Genomic DNA, 13,282 nt, shown 5'->3' with positions numbered 1-13,282 from the left:
CAGGTACACACCTGCAGGTACCACACATCCTTAAACCAATGTCACTCATACATGGGACCAATTTCATCCTGGTATATAAGTCAAGTGTTTTTTCATCATATTCCTATCATTTCATAGCGTTATAAACTTGTATTAATGTTAAGGGTTTCTATGTGTCATTCGACCTGTCACTGTGTGGACTGTGTGCCACTTGCGGTGTTGCAGCATTAGTAGCATCCTTTCTTCCCAAGAACCATTTCGGGCGTAAGCCCTCTCTTCACCACCTCAGTTGAAAGTCCATTTGGAATTTTGGAGGACGTGTTGAAACCAAGAACAACTAGACCACGGGACAAATCCGTGTCTGTGAATACTTGCGATAAAACGTAGCCATTCATTAACGTATTCATTCAGAATTCTTATTCATTATTCATTCAGTTCAGCAATCGTGTGATATCGATGTGTGATATCGCGTGCATCCAGTGGAATCCCGTGACATCGGGCCAGTATCGTGCTGTAGCGTGCTGTAATCGTGCTGTAGCGTGCGGATCGTGATCGTGCTGTAGCGTGCTGTACGTGCTGTATCGTGCAGTATCGTGCTGTATCGTGCTGTAGCGGTGCAGTATCGTGCTGTATCTTGCGGCAGCGTCGTGTGATATCGTGCTTGGTAGCGTGCTGTATCGGCGCGGGTGCTGTGCTGTAGCGTGCAGTCTTCGTGCTGGTATCGTGCTTGTAATCGTGCTGTATCGTGCTGTATCGTGCTGTATCGTGCAGTAGTATCGTGCTGTATCGTGCGTGTAGCGTGCTGTATCGTGCTGTATCGTGCTGTAGTAGCGTGCTGTATCGTGCTGTATCGTGCTGTATCGTGCAGTATCGTGCTGTAGCGTGCGGTGTCGTGTGATATCGTGCGGCAGCGTGCGGTCTCGTGCGGTGTCGTGCAGATATCGTGCTGTATCGTGCTGTAGCGTGCTGTATCGTGCTGTATCGTGCTGTAGCGTGCTGTATCGTGCTGTATCGTGCTGTATCGTGCTGTATCGTGCTGTATCGTGCTGTATCGTGCTGTATCGTGCTGTATCGTGCTGTATCGTGCTGTATCGTGCTGTATCGTGCTGTAGCGTGCAGTATCGTGCAGTAGCGTGCTGTATCGTGCTGTATCGTGCAGTGTATCGTGCTGTATCGTGCTGTATCGTGCTGTAGCGTGCTGTATCGTGCTGTATCGTGCAGTGTCGTGCAGTATCGTGCGGCAGCGTGCGTGTATCGTGCTGTAGCGTGCAGTATCGTGCTGTATCGTGCTGTATCGTGCTGTAGCGTGCTGGATCGTGCTGTAGCGTGCTGTATCGTGCTGTAGCGTGCAGTATCGTGCTGTGTCGTGCGGTATCGTGCAGTGTGGTGCTGTGTCGTGCTGTATCGTGCTGTGTCGTGCTGTAGCGTGCTGTATCGTGCTGTAGCGTGCTGTATCGTGCTGTATCGTGCTGTAGCGTGCTGTATCGTGCAGTATCGTGCTGTATCGTGCTGTATCGTGCTGTATCGTGCAGTATCGTGCTGTATCGTGCTGTATCGTGCTGTAGCGTGCTGTATCGTGCTGTATCGTGCTGTAGCGTGCTGTATCGTGCTGTATCGTGCTGTATCGTGCAGTATCGTGCTGTAGCGTGCTGTATCGTGCAGTATCGTGCAGTATCGTGCGTGCAGTAGTGCAGTATCGTGCTGTATCGTGCTGTATCGTGCTGTATCGTGCGTGTATCTGTGTGCTGTAGCGTGCTGTATCGTGCTGTATCGTGCTGCGGTATCGTGCTGTATCGTGCTGTATCGTGCTGTATCGTGCTGTAGCGTGCTGTATCGTGCTGTAGCGTGCTGTATCGTGCTGTAGCGTGCTGTATCGTGCAGTATCGTGCAGTATCGTGCAGTATCGTGCAGTATCGTGCAGTATCATGCAGTATCGTGCTGTATCGTGCAGTGTATCGTGCTGTATCGTGCTGTAGCGTGCAGTATCGTGCTGTATCGTGCTGTATCGTGCTGTATCGTGCTGTATCGTGCAGTAGTGCAGTAGCGTGTATCGTGCAGTAGCGTGCTGTAGCGTGCTGGAGCGTGCTGTATCGTGCTGTATCGTGCAGTAGCGTACCGTATCGTGCAGTAGCGTGCTGTATCGTGCAGTAGCGTGCTGTATCGTGCAGTATCGTGCTGTAGCGTGCTGTATCGTGCTGTATCGTGCTGTATCGTGCTGTATCGTGCTGTATCGTGCAGTATCGTGCTGTATCGTGCTGTATCGTGCTGTAGCGTGCTGTAGCGTGCTGTATCGTGCGTAGCGTGCTGTATCGTGCTGTAGCGTGCGGCAGCGTGCGCAGTGTCGTGCTTACCCAGGATGGTGAGCAAGAGCAGCAGGTTTCGCTGGAGCCAGCCGCAGTGCTTTGAGCAGCAGGGTTTGGGGAACTCCGCCAGGCTCAGTTTCCGCTCAGGGATGGTGATATCTGACTGGTTGGTCATCGCTGTACACACACTGGGATCTGCAGACAGAGGAGCAGAAGGTCGCGGGGGTCAGAAACACCGCGGTTGGCAGTGGGCAACTACACTATTGCCCATGACATGACTACACTTGGGGGTGGCACTGAACACATTAAATCTTCCCCCCTCACCTGAAACCTTCCTTCTCTCTCTCTGTCTCTGTCTCTCCCTCTAACCCCACCGACCTCCCAATGAACCCAACTGAACTTTGCAAATCTACTGTCATATATGGAGCCATACAGCAGGAAAACGGCCCTCAAGCCCAACCCGTCCCTGCTACCCAACATGCCACATCTCAGCTCATCCCACCTTATATCCCTCTAAACCTGTCCTATCCATATACCTGTCTAAATGACTATATAGCATTGTTATAGTAAGGGCTTCAACTCCCTCCTCTGGCAGCTCATTTACCCACCATCCTCTGTGTGAACAAGTTGCCTCTCAGGTTCCTATTAAATCGTTCCCCCCTCACCGTAAACTTGTGCCCGCTGGTTCTCGATGCCATAAGTCTGGGTAAAGACCTCTGTACATTCATGTGATCTATTGCCTCAATCACACCTTCATAAAGTCACCCCTCAGCCTCCTGCACCCTAGTTTGTGCTCACAGACAGTGTGGGAGTCACCACCTACTGTCCCCATCTCCCCCCTCTCTCCTCCCCCCTCTCTCCTCCCACCCCCTCCTCCCTCCTCTCTCCCTTCCTCCCCCCTCTCCTCGTCCCTCTCCCCCCCACCTCCCTCCCCCCCCTCCTCCCCCTCTCTCCCTTCCTCCCACACTCTCCTCTTCCCCTCCTCTCTCCCTTCCTCCCCACTCTCCTCTCCTCCCTCCTCCCCCCATCCTCATCCTCCCACCCTCCCCCTCTCCCCATCTCCCCCCCTCTCCCCTCCCTCCCCCCCCTCTCTCACTCCCTTCTCCCCCCTCTCTCCTCCCCCTCTCCTCCCCTCTCCTCCCCTCTCCTCTCCTCTCCTCCCCTCTCCCCCTCCCCTCCTCCCCCTCTTCTCCCCCCTTCCTCCCCCTCCCCTCCCTCCCCCTCCCTCTCCCCCTCGCTCTCCCCTCTCCCCTCCTCCCCCCTCCCCCTCCCCTCCCCTCCTCCTCTCTCCTCCCCCCTCTCCCCCCTCCCCTCTCCCCCTCCCTCCCTCCTCTCTCCTCCTCCCTCCTCCTCCTCTCCCACTCCCTCCTCTCTCCTCTCCCCCACCCTCCTCCCCCCCTCCTGCTCATTCTCCCTCCTCCTCTCTCTCCCTCCCTCCCCCTCCTCTCTCCCTTCCCTCCCCCCCCCTCCTCCCCTCCCCCACCTCCTCTCCCCCCCTCTCCTCCCTTCCCTCTCCCTCCCCTCTCCTCCCCCCTCCTCTCTCCCTTCCTCCTCCCCCTCCCTCTCCCTCCCCCCACCTCCCACCCCCCCCTCCTCCCCTCCTCTCCTCTCTCCCTTCCTCCCCCTCCTCTCTCCCCTCCTCCTCCCCCCTCCATCTCTCTCTCCACCCTCCCACCCCCTCCCCACCTCCTCTCCCCCTCCTCTCTCCCTTCCTCCCCCCTCCTCTCTCCCTCCTCCCCCTCTCCTCTCCTGCTCATCCTCTCCACCCCACCTCCACCCTCCTCTCTCCATCACATCCATATGTAAGCTGTTTATGTTCAAGCAGACTGGCCCATATTTCACCCCAGCGGTATGAACATTGACTTCTCTAACTTCAAGTAACCCCTTTGCTTGCCCTCTCTCTCCATCCCTCCCCTTTCCTAATTCTCTGACCAGTCCTTCGATATAGATCTTGGGGCTAACGGAATCAGGGGATATGGGGAGACGGCAGGAACGGGGTACTGATTCTGGATGATCAGCCATGATCACATTGAATGGCGGTGCTGGCTCGAAGGGCTGAATGGCCTCTACTCCTGCACCTATTGCACATGTTTCTATGTTTCAGTCTGACATTTTATCTCTGTAAGCACCGTTTCCGAGCTATCAATGATCCATTCTCCATTATCCTTGAACTCCATCTCTTTTGATGTCTCCTTTTCACACCTTGCCCTTCCTTATCTCCTTCTCCCCTGACTCTCCGTCTGAAGAAGGAAGGGTCTCGACCCGAATCATCACCCATTCCTTCCCTCCGGAGATGCTGGCTGTCCCTCTGAGTTACTCCAGCATTTTGCTAGTGTCTATCATCAGTGTGAGGCAGCATCTGCAGTTCCTCCCAACACAAGTTCCCCTAATTTACCCCTTCAACCCTCAGCCCCTGCGCTTCAGAGCAAGGAGCTGGTTACAATACAAGTCTCCTTGCCTCAGTCCAGAGCGTCCCCACTTTCTGATGGAAGGTGGCCGTGTAAACTCACCGTTTCAGCAGCCGAGAGTCATCGACCAAACGGTACATCCCAGAGCCAAGATGTGAAGAGCAGGAGGAGACTAGGGCAACATCGATTGCGTCAGTTGGTACACATGTTCCACTGAGTTAATCCAGGGCCGGCTTGGAAAAGGGCCGAGAGACGGTTCGATTCACGTCGAGTCCAGTCCAGTTTATTGGTCACATACGTACACGAGATGTGCAGTGAAATGTAAAAAGTGGCAACGCTCGTGGAGTTTGTGCAAAAAGACAAACAAACAAACAAACTACAAACAGAATCACATATTATTTTACATATTACATGTTGTGTGGTGAGGGAAAAAGAAAAAAACAGCAATTTTATAAAGACACCACACAACAGTAGAATAACAGTAACGTTAGTCTTGTAACGTCGACACTGAGGTTGGTGTGGTGGGGAGTGGGAGAGGGGAGAGGAGGAGGGGGGAGAGGGGGGAGAGGGGAGAGGGGGGGGGAGAGGGGAGGGAGGGGAGAGGGGAGAGGGGAGGGGTGAGGAGGGGAGGGAGGGGAGAGGGGGGGAGGGAGAGGAGAGGGGGGAGGGGAGAGGGGAGGAGGGAGGGGGAGGGGGAGAGGAGAATAATAAGAGGAGAGAGAGGGGAAGAGAGAGGGGGGGAGAGGGGGAGGAGGGGGGGGTGGAGAGGGGAGAGGGGGGAGGGGAGAGGAGGGGAGAGGAGGGGAGAGGGGGTGGTGGAGGAGGGGGGGGGGGAGACAAGAGAGGGGAGAGGGGAGGGGGGGGGGGAGATTTGTGGATCTTACTGGTCATGAGCCAAGAGTGTTTTATTGTTGTGTGTCCCAGATAGAACAACGACATTCTTACTCGCAGCAGCACAACAGAACATGTAAACATAATACACTGTAAACAATATGATAAACAAGCAAAAAAAGTTCAGTGTGTGTATATATATATATATATATGTGTGTGTGTGTGCCTAGGAAGGAACTGCAGATGCTGGTTTAAATCGAAGGTAGACACAAAAATGCTGGAGTAAACTCAGCGGGACAGGCAGCATCTCTGGAGAACAGGTATGGATAGGTGAGCGTTGCTGGTCGGGACCCTTCTTCAAACTATGTTCTATAGATGTGTGTGTGTGTGTGTGTATGAGAGAGAGAGATGGGGGGAAAGAGCCTCCTCCTGCAGAGAGAGTGGGAGAGGGAAAGAATGGGAGGGAGAGGGAGAGGGAGAGGGAGAGGGGGAGGGAGGGAGGTTCCTTCTCCCCAGAGGGAGAGAGGGGGAGGGGGGAGAGAGAGAGAGAGAGGGAGTGAGGGAGATAGAGGGAGTGGGAGAGAGGGTGGGAGAGAGAGGGAGAGAGAGGGAGAGAGGGAGGACGAGAGAGAGGAAGAGAGAATGTGGAAGAGACAGGCAGAGAGAGAGAGAGAGAGAGAGAGATGATAGACAGGAGGGAATAGTTGATGCAGCAGTGGGCAGATGGATGGAGTTGATGAACAAGGGATTAGATGGGAAGATTAAAGTGCTGAGAACAGATTAATAAGGAAATAATACCATAGAACGACAACAATATCCTGCATTTATATAGTGCCTTTATCCAATGAAATCTCTGAAGCTGCTGCATCTGAACCACCGCACCAAGTTGAGAGATGAGTCCTCCTCATTGAAGACCCTTATACTATCTTCGATCGGGCATTGCTGGACTTCATCTTGTACTAAAGCCATTCACGGTATTCCCTTTATCCTGTATCTGTACACTGTGGACGGCTCGATTGTAATCAAGTATTGTCTTTCAACTCCATTTCTCTCAGCATATGACAGTCCCGCCATCCCGGGAATTAACCTGGTGAACCTACGCTGGGCTCCCTCAATTTGGCCCCATCTAGACCTTTCTGATCCGTGTACCTGTCCAATAGTCGCATAAATGTTGGGATAGTCCCAGCCTCGACTGGACAGCATGCAACAAAAAAGCTTTTCACTGTACCTCGGTACACGTGACAATAAATCTTAGATTAAAAACTCACAGCACACACACACACACACACACACACACACACACACACTACACACACACACTCTCTCAAACACACTCTCACTCACACACACACAAGCACACACACACACACACACACACACACACACACAGGGGAAGTGGAGAGAGGAGAGATCCAGAGCTCTGGGACCTTGGGAGGAGAAACTACACTGGAGAGGAAACGCAGTGAGTGATGGGGTCAAACATCACACAAACCGGCCCCTCGGGGTGATTTCTTTGTAGATGGGGTAGCTGTGTGTGGAATGAGCTTCCAGTGGAAGTGGTGGAGGCAGGTTCGATTTTATCATTTAAAATTAAATTGGATAGGCATATGGACGGGAAAGGAATGGAGGGTTATGGTCTGAGTGCAAGGTAGATGGGACTAGGGGAGAGTAAGTGTTCGGCACGGACTAGAAGGGCCGAGTGGCCTGTTTCCGTGCTGGAATTGTTATATGGTTAATTAACAAGATTGGAATTGGCCACTGAAGTGGATGATGTGACTGTCGTTACCTGAGATATATCCTCCAGGGGTCTCACCTGAGCCATTTTAAACCAGCCTCTGCTTCTCCGTGTTCAAGAAGGAACTGCAGATGCTGGAAGATCGAAGGTAGACAAAATTGCTGGAGAAACTCAGCGGGTGCAGCAGCATCTATGGAGCGAAGGAAATAGGCAACATTTGCTCCATGCAAAGAGTTGAACAATCTCCACTATAGGAAATAGGCAACGTTTCGGGCCGAAACCCTTATGGGTTTCGGCCCGAAACGTTGCCTATTTCCTTCGCTCCATAGATGCTGCTGCACCCGCTGAGTTTCTCCAGCAATTTTGTGTACCTTCTGCTTCTCTGTACACTGACTTCCCACTTCCTACAATCAGTTTAATTGTTTAATTGCCATCGCTACCACTTAACATGTCATTAACTCAATCCACACAGAGAATAGAGGACAGCACCAAAACAGGCCCTTCGGCCCAACATGCCCATGCCGACCATAGAAACATAGGTGCAGGAAACATAGGTGCAGGTGCACCCTTCGAGCCAGCACCACCATTCAATATGATCGTGGCTGATCATCCACAATCAGTACCCCGTTCCTGCCTTCTCCCCATATCCCCTGACTGCGCTATTTTTAAGAGCCCTATCTAGCTCTCTCTAGAAAGCACCCCCAGCCTCAACTAGAGGAACGGGATACTGATTGGGGATGATCAGCCATGATCACATTGGATGGCGGTGCTGGCTTGAAGGGCCGAATGGCCACCTCCTGCACCTATTTTCTATGTTTCTATCACATTGAATGGTGGTGCTGGCTCAAAGGGCTGAATGGCCTACTCCTGCACCTATTGTCTATTGTCTAATAGGTGCAGGAATAGGCCATTCGGCCCTTCTAGCCAGCGCCCATTAAACACTGCCACTTGGTGTGTGCCCTAGTGCAAGGGTGAGGTGATCGGTCTCCCCCCCCCCCCACCCCCCCCCCCCCCCCCCCCCCACCCCCACACACCCCACACCACACCCCCCGCACATTGTCTACATCTGAGCCAAGTGCAAGGTACAACTTGGTATGGGCGAGGATATAACGTTACAGCACAGAGGCGGGGAGAAAGTTAACTTGCAGATTAGCAGTGATTTATTCAACAAACAAAAGACTAGACGCTCAGCCAAACACCCACATTTTCTGCAACGTTGACCGCAGATTAACCCAACGGTGGCGCAGCGGGTAGAGCTGCTGCCTCACAGCGCCAGAGACCCGGGTTCCATCCTGACCACGGGTGCTGTCTGTACGGAGTTTGCACGTTCTCCCCTTATTTTTTCTCTTCGGATTTCCCCCCACACGTGCGGGTTTGTAGGTTAATTGGCTTGGTGTGTGTGTGTGTGTGTAAATTGTCCCCAGTGTGTGTAGGATGGTGCTAGTGAGCGGGGATCGCTGGTTGGTGCGGGCTCGGTGGACCGAAGGGCCTGTTTCCGTGCTGTATCTCTGAACGGATGAATGCAAGATTGGAGGAGGTGGAGTATTGGGATCCAGTTTCTGGAGTGTGGGGGGGTGTGTCGTGGGGGGGAGCTAGTGGGGGGTGGAAGAACTTGAGCTACCGAAACAAAATTGGGTTGGGGTGAGGGGGGGTACCTCCAAATGCACTGTTGTGTGAGAGGCTATGTGTGCTGTTTCAAAGGGCCAAATGTCCTACTCCTGCACCTATTGTCTATCCCCCTCTATCCCCTCCCCCTCTCCCTCTCTCTCCCCCACCCCCGTCTGTGTGGAATTCTCTCTCTCAAGAACCACTTCCTGCTTTGAGAGACGTTATTTGCTTTTCCTCGGGTTAAGATTAGATATCACGGCAAGGGTGAATCAAGATGATTTTAAAAAAAATTGAAATATATATATATATCTGCCAACACCCTGAGCTAATGATTTGTTTGACCCGCTGAGTTACTCCAGCACTCTGTGAAACGTCACCTATCCATGTTCTCCACAGATGCTGCCTGACCCACTGAGTTACTCCAGCATTTAGTGTCCATCATCATAATGAACCAGCATCGTATCGGGCCGAAACTGTTCCGGAAATAGGCAACGTTTCGGGCAGAAACCCGGAAGGGTTTCGGCCCGAAACGTTGCCTATTTCCTTCACTCCATAGATGCTGCTGCACCCCGCTGAGTTACTCCAGCACTCTGTGAAACGTCACCTATCCATGTTCTCCACAGATGCTGCCTGACCCGCTGAGTTACTCCAGCACTCTGTGAAACGTCACCTATCCATGTTCTCCACAGATGCTGCCTGACCCGCTGAGTTACTCCAGCACTCTGTGAAACGTCACCTATCCATGTTCTCCACAGATGCTGCCTGACCCACTGAGTTACTCCAGCACTCTGTGAAACGTCACCTATCCATGTTCTCCACAGATGCTGCCTGACCCGCTGAGTTACTCCAGCACTTTGTGTCTATCAATACGAACCAGCATCCATATCGGTCCGAAAGATTCTGGAAATAGGCAACGTTTTGGGCCGAAACTCCAGCAGGGTTTCGGCCCGAAACGTTGCCTATTTCCTTCATCCATAGATGCTGCCTGACCCGCATGAGTACTCCAGTCCGAAACGTCTTCCATGTTCTCCAATAGGCAACCCGCTGAGTTTCCAGGCCGAAACCCTATCCATGTTCTCCCAAGATGTTGCGGCCTGAGTTACTCGCACTGCCTATTTCCTTCACTTCTCCATAGATGCTGCTGCACCCGCTGAGTTACTCCAGCACTCTGTGAAACGTCACCTATCCATGTTCTCCACAGATGCTGCCTGACCCGCTGAGTTACTCCAGCACTCTGTGAAACGTCACCTATCCATGTTTTCTCCACACATGCTGCCTGACCCGCTGAGTTACTCCAGCACTCTGTGCCTATCGGATGTGATCACTCAGGTATGCCCTGACCTGTCAGGTTTTTCCAGTATTTCTTAATTATTTTATGTTTTCCTCTCACCTGCAGATTTGTGACTTTCGTGTAGTCACACAGGTGTTGGCTTTGCTGCCTGGCCTGTCCCTTCATGTCTGAGCGGGGGGTGAGAATGCTACCTGTGCTGCAAGCAACCAAACCAGCACTCCTGGAAAGAGCATCCAAGCTTCCTCCATTGTAACCTCGCACAGTTCATTAAAGATAGATACAAGATGCTGGAGTAACTCAGCGGGACAGGCAGCATCCCTGGAGAGAAGGACTGGGTGACATCTGAAGAAGGGTCTCGACCCGAAATGTCACCCATTCCTTCCCTCCAAAGACGCTGCCTGTCCCGCTGAGTTACTCCAGCATTTTGTGTCTATCTTCAGTTTAAACCAGCATCTGCAGTTCCTTCCCACACTGTTTAGTTCCTCAATAAGGATTGTATCATAATTGTATAATAGTTTATTATGGATATATGTTTGTATTGTATTTATGGTGGTGGGTTCTGGCCTGTTTTATTGTAGTGTAAATATTATTTTTTAATAATTGAATAAATTTTTTGATTAAAAAAAAACAAAAAAAAAAAAACACTGTTTAGTAAAGAACTGGGCAGGAGATGGTACGTTGTCCCCGAGACCACATGGGTTTTCTCCGGGTGCTCCAGTAGAGCTGCTGCCTCACAGCGCCAGAGACCCAGGTTCGATCCTGACTAAGGGCGCTGTCTGTACGGAGTTTGTACATTCTCCCTGCGACCACGTGGGTTTTCTCCGGGCGCTCCGGTTTCCTCCCACTCGTGGAGTAAATATTCGTTCTATGTGGTTTGTTCACATTCCCTCTTGTTCCCTCTCATTCCCAACATATAAGATTGTTAAGGGTTTGGACGCGCTAGAGGCAGGAAACATGTTCCCGATGTTGGGGGAGTCCAGAACCAGGGGCCACACACACACAGTTTAAGAATAAGGGGGAGGCCATTTAGAACGGAGACGAGGAAACACTTTTTCTCACAGAGATTTGTGAGTCTGTGGAATTCTCTGCCTCACAGAGGGCGGTGGAGGCCGCTTCTCTGGATGCTTTCAAGAGAGAGCTAGATAGGGCTCTTAAAGATAGCAGAGTCAGGGGATATGGGGAGAAGGCAGGAACGGGGTACTGATTGGGGATGATCAGCCATTAATCACATTGAATGGCGGTGCTGGCTCAAAGGGCCGAATGGCCTACTCCTGCACCTATTGTCTATTGATACACGTAACAATAAACTAAACTGAACTGATGGTACTGATTTTGAATGATCAGCCATGATCATTTTATCAATTTTATCCTTTTGTTGTTTTATGTTGCACGGTGAGCCAGATGCAACAAAATTTTGTTCAGACTTGCATCAGTTGGTGTATTTTTGAATGACAATAAAGTCTTTGATCGATTGATTGATCGTGTTGAATGGCGGTGCTGGCTTGAAGGGCCGAATGGCTACTCCTGTACCTATTGTCTATGTTTCTGACTGAACTAAACCAAACTAAACTGAGCAGAACATATATTTAGCAGCGTATAAGAAGGAACTGCAGATGCTGGAATATCGAAGGTAGACAAAAATGCTGGAGAAACTCAGCGGGTGCAGCAGCGTCTATGGAGCGAAGGAAATAGGCAACGTTTCGGGCCGAAAATCCTTCTTCAGACTCAATTTTGCAGTGCTCAATGTTGACATTGGGTTGGGTCCAACAACTTGCTTGCTGGCATCTCAGGATAGGGCAAGATGTGACTTGTGGAGACAGCTCACTTACTGGTTTGTGCTGGATTGCCCAATTGGGCCGAGGTCATTGTTCTCTGGTTAGTAACGCCTGCTCCCCCCTCCTCTACAATCTCCCTTATTGGATTTGGGAGCTGGAATATACACGTCAACCCTTCGTCATTGGTTGCACTGACCTGGAATGGCTGCCTCTGGAAAGCCCCTACATCAGCTCGCAACCTCAGCCAACTTCCTGCCTCTGGCGTTTATCTGAGTCACTTCAGCCCTGTTCATCAATGTCGAGTCATTTGCAATTAGCAACACGCACTCTCAACGAAGTTAAACACACAGACTGCTGGACCAACTCAGGCAGCATCTCAGGAGAGAAGGAATGGGTGATGTTTCGGGTCGAGACCCTTCTTCAGACTCCGTCAAACGCGTATGTTAACCCACTCATTCATTCCTGGGATAATTCTCGCAAACCTCCTCTGGGACCTCTCCAGAGCCTGCACACCCTTCCACACAAGAGGCCACAAAACTGCCCACAAATGCATCCTGCCCAGCCCCTTATAGAGCCCCAGCATTACTCCCAGTTAAGGTAGGATCACTTCACAAACACAGCCCACACAGGCACCAATAATATTTACTTCCACACAAAAAGATTCGACCGTTATTAAAAATGTGCTTTTATTTTAAGGAGGCAATAAATATGTTTTTAAGCCACATCATCGCGACATGATGCTATTGCAGACATTAACATACAAAGTAAGGTCCCATTAAGTACACAGTACCCACTGATACATAGCAAAGGCACACGGCTTTCTATCCAATGTGTGTGTGGGGCTAGGGGGTAGCCAACTGTCCAGTATTAGCTGGGACATCCCGTATATTGGGCTAAATTGGTTTGTCCCGTACTTGACTGCTACTACTCGGGTCGAGGGGACCCTGCCTCACCCGTCCCGACGTAGTGCAGCCCATGGAGTGCAGCAGCAGCACCTCGCCCGTTGGTCTGCAGCCCAGCCAGCTGTCCGACCTTCGGACCTTTGCCTACCGCCAACACCACCACCTTCTCACGGCCGATCATCGGTTCATGAGTTGGACGGGGCGCTGGACTTTGTCGCGCGGCCCCTGGGACAAAACTCCTCACAGCTGGCCCCGCCGGCTGGGCTTTGTGTGCAGTCCAGCACCCCGGGCCAACTCATCATTCACCCAGCCACGGCCCAGTCGGTCAACGAATTGCCGTCGGGAAATTGTCCCGTACTTTGACCTTCTTGTCCCTTATTTGGGAGTGAGGAAGTGGGCAATCCTAGTGTGGGGACACTGGTTAGATATGCGTGATGTTTACAGTTCCCC

Source organism: Leucoraja erinacea, chromosome 37 (genome assembly GCF_028641065.1).
Source record: "Leucoraja erinacea ecotype New England chromosome 37, Leri_hhj_1, whole genome shotgun sequence".
NCBI lineage: Eukaryota > Metazoa > Chordata > Chondrichthyes > Rajiformes > Rajidae > Leucoraja > Leucoraja erinaceus.
This window is presented reverse-complemented; position numbering follows the sequence as displayed.